General features: G+C 38.1%; 1 pseudogene; it reads left to right on the top strand.

Moving 5' to 3' along the window:
- The first annotated feature begins 826 nt into the window (after window positions 1-826).
- LOC118581141 lies at window positions 827-1,685 on the top strand (annotated as a pseudogene).
- The last annotated feature ends 2,873 nt before the right edge of the window (window positions 1,686-4,558 follow it).

Raw genomic sequence — 4,558 nt, 5'->3', positions numbered from 1 at the left:
GAAAAAGCCATGGAAAGCAAGCCAGTTAGCAACATCACCCCATAGTCTCTGCTTAAGTTCTTGCCTCTAAGTTTCTGCCTTGACTTTCCTCAGTGATGAGCTGGGACATGGAAGTATTAAGATGAAATAAACCCTTTCCTCCCCAAGATGCTTTTAGTCACTGTTTATTGCAGGATGGACAGCAAGTTAGGACCTACTTCAAGAAGCGATTTAAAAGGTGGTGGCCTCATATCTGCTAAATGAAATTTTTCCTGGTATTGTTGTGTGTGAATTATCAAAGACAACATATGTAAATCACTTTCTTTAATTCCAGGCCTATAGTGCACTTTTTATCAATAGAAAAATAATAAAAATGTTATTGGGACAGTGTGATGGCTCAGTGGGTAAAGGTACTTGCTTCACAAGTCTGGCAACCTCATTTTGATCCCTGGAACCCATGATGGAAGGAGAGAACTGATTATATAATGTTCTCTGACCTCCACATGTGCATGTTCATACCCACACTCACACATATAACAGCACACACACACACACACACACACACACACACACACACACACACACACTAATGATAGATAAAATGTTCTGAAAATTAGGTAGTAGAATGCTAATAAAACTGGTGAAATTTTTTGAGTGATTGTTACATGGAGTACATTTCAGGCTATTGCAAATGAAAAGCAAAATAAGAAAATTTGTTTTTATCTATTACTTGTCTTAATCCAAAACAAACTTTCCTGTTAGAAAAGCATTCAGACTCTGATCTTTTTCCCCCTAGTACTGCCAGGCCTCCAGGTCTGTGTGGATCTGTGATTGTGGGTTTCTGTTCCACAGGATGGGGTTTGTAAAAGTTGTCAAGATAAGGCCTACTTTAAGAGATAGCAAATGAGATTTATAAGATGGCAAGAGGGTAAAACTGACTCCCAACCATGCTTGGAAACAACTGATGATCAAAATAAGTACAACACACCCAAATACAGGATGATAGTTCATATAACTAACAGAGATATCATCTGCCAGATTGCATATACCCATATAGAAGTGGAGATGATATTTTGCCCAGAATATGCACACAAACTGCCAAAATATGGTATGAAAGTTGGCCTGACAAATTATGCTGCAGCCTATTGTACTGGCCTGCTGCTGGCCTGCAGGTTTCTTAGTAGGTTTGGCATGGACAAGGTCTGTGTAGGCCAAGTGGAGGTGACTGGAGTTGAACACAATGTGGAGAACAGTGATGGTCAGCCTCATGCTTTCATTTGCTATTTGGATGCAGGTCTTGCCTGAACTACAACAGGCAATAAAGTTTTTGGGGCCCTTGAGGGAGCTGTGGATGGAGGTTTATCTATTCCTCATAGTACTAAATGATTCCCTGGTTATGATTCTGAAAGCAAGGAGTTCAACGCAGAAGTATATCATAAGCAGACTACATGTGCTATTTAATGGAGGAAGATGAAGAAGCTTATAAAAAACATTCTCTCAGAACATAAAGAATAATGTTACTCCAGATATGATGGAGGAGATGTAGAAGAAAGCATATGCTGCTACAAGAGAGAATCCAGCCTATGAGAAGAAGTCTAAGAGAGAAGTAAAGAAGAAGAGGTGGAACCCACCCAAAAATGTCTCTTGCCCAGAAGAAAGATTGAGTTACTCAAAAGAAGGCAAGCTTCCTTAGAGTTCAGGAATGAATTGCTTCTTGGCCTTTTGGCTAAGATCAAGTGCAGAGTCCAGGAATGAGATGCTGAGAGATAAAGCAATTTTCTATGAAGATTGTTTTCATAAAGATAATAAACTTATTGACTAAGCAGCAAAAAGAAAAAGAAAAGAATTCAGTTTTTATAGTTAATTTAATGTATTCATTGATATGATTATATTGGCCCTTTTTATATAGTATTTATCATTCTACTGATGAATATTAGGAAGTCTATTATATACTTCTCTGATTGTGTGATCAGCAACTTTTCCTCAAAATGTGTATTCTATTCATTGATTTCTCTAAAATGTTGACTATCAAATATCCTGAGATTATGGCAGGACTAAAGATGGACCCTGAGATTCACATGTGTTTAGACATCAGAGGTGGATAAACACACGGGGTTAGGTGCTTTACTATGTAGATTTCCAGTCTTTAGGTCTATCTAGCCAACCAACTGTATATGAACATAGATGGCTCAGTGGTTAAAATTATTTGCTGCTCTTCTAGAGAATCTGAATTTGAGTCTCATCATCCATATAAGGAGGTTCACAACTGTCTGTAAATCCAGCTCCAGGGGATCCAATATTCTCTTTTGTCCTACACAGGTGCATACATCTATACATGTGGCACATACATCACATTCATGAATAAAGTAAAAGTAAATCACTATAAAAAATTGGCAACAGACAGGAATAACATTGTATAGAGGTCCTGAAATGGGACACATATGTGTCTGATGCAGAGCATTGGAAATGAGCCTAGGTTATCATAGACTCCTGTATTTTGTTTAACTGTGAGAGTAGTTAGATGATTTCATATACAGGATTAAGTGGTCACTGATTAAAAAAAAAAACTACTCTATTGGTGAAATTCTTAAGGCCACTCCACGTAGTTAAAAGGGAGGTTTATTTTGTGGGGTAACTTACAAATGAAGGGGTAGGTTGCAGGGTCTGGTAAAGGTATGGCGCAGTCCGGCGGTGTTCTCTGGAGAACTCTGCTCAGTCTACCTCCAGCATCCAGCGTCCCGGAACCAAGAGAGCCACCTCCTCTTGCTCCTCGGTCTTCCGCTCCCTCCTCTGCCCCGCCTTGTGGGCATGATCATTACTGAAGCCTCAATGGGGGTTGGAACTTCCAGGCCAATGCTGGGATGGCTATCCACTACACTACTCAGTGAAGAGAAGAAAGCAACCAATGGGCCAATGTAGCATCGATGCAGGATGGCATTGGGTTGACCTGGGCAATGGAAAGGAATCAGGTTCTAAAGAGTTTCTGAGTAGATTTGACACAATAGGGGAAAGCAATGACTTCAAGGAGGTCTTGAGTTCCTTGAATGTGCTGAAGAAATCTATTTTATCAAAAATTTAGAGAAAGGACATGAACTGATGCATTTTGGGAAATAAATTAGTATTTACTACAATTTCCTACAAACACAAATGACTATGATCTTTAAAAGTATGTTGTAGCTTTTGCTTTTTGAAAGTGCTATTACTCCACCACCCCCAACTTTTTGCTCTGAAAAAAAATGTTAACATCAACAAGAAGTTAAAACAAAATAGCACAATGAGAAACTAAATACCTTTCCAGGTCCTTGCAGGCCCCAGAGGATAGATTTTACCATATTTACTTTGTCTTCTATATATAGACATAAATGGATACAACTTTGTTCTAAAGCATTTGAAAATGCGTTGTCTACATCATGAGCCATGCCTCTAATATTTCAGCATGGGAACAAGGAAACTTTTCCATGGAAGAACAAGATCAGAGAAATTTAACATTGTTATAATGACACTGATCTAATTGAATGGTTCTCAGCTGTCCAAATGCTATCCTTTCCCACCTCATTGTTGAATTAATCAAGTATCAAGTCATGTTTCTGTAGTCCCTTTAAACTGAGAAAGGGTTGGCAAACTGTTCTGTAAAGCTCAGATAAGCAAGTAAATATTTCAGTCTTTGTGGGCCACATATGGTGCCTGTTGTAAATACTCAGTGCTGCTATTGTGGAGCAAAAGGAACCATAGAAAATATGTTAAATGAATGAGCATGACTGTGAGCCAATAAAACTTTATTTATGGACTCTGAAATTTGAATTCATATAAAATCCATGGTTCAAAATATTATTTTTTCTTTTGATCCCCTCTAGCAGTTTTATAATATGAGAACCACACTGAGCTGTGGTATGAACAAATGCATGTTTGGCCTAATCTCTGATTTAGAATAGTCCTCTACCATTTTTTGGTCTTTCATAGGATGAAAAATTTTGAAAAGTCCAAACCTATTTGGTGTCAAAATTGGGTCAGTACATTTCTAAATTATTAAATATATGAATACTCTGTTAAGTAGTGAAGTGCTTTTCCTTATCCATAATATGTTAAGAGGCATATGTGATACCAGCTTATGCAGTGGTTTGCCAAGCTTTCATCCTCTCTTCAATTCAGTTTGTGAGTTATTTTTAAAAATTAATTTATACATGTCCATATAGAAAACAATTCTCGATGTAAGACTTATAATCAGGAACAAAAGAGTGCAGCGATAAATCGTAGCTTTTAGACTCAAGCAAAGTAGGGCTCTGATTCATTCACTAGGAGAGTGTTTAGACAGACTTGGATTCAGACCTTGGTTCCCTCTGCAGCAAATGGAGATTCTTAATATTCTTATTCATTCTTTCACCAATTACTGAACCAATTAGTAGATGAGCAGGAAGAGAGCATGTAAGTGAGAGAGGACAGGAAAGTGAGCAACGAACCATTAGTCACTGAAAAGAAGAGGAAGAAGGATGTGGGGAAGCAGTAAGGTAGGAAGACAGGACAGAAACACAGAAGTCAGCCACAGTAGTTGGGACTCCCCACATCTCAAAATCTTTCTTAG

This window comes from Onychomys torridus, chromosome 4, assembly GCF_903995425.1.
Source record: "Onychomys torridus chromosome 4, mOncTor1.1, whole genome shotgun sequence".
NCBI lineage: Eukaryota > Metazoa > Chordata > Mammalia > Rodentia > Cricetidae > Onychomys > Onychomys torridus.
This window is presented reverse-complemented; position numbering and strand designations above follow the sequence as displayed.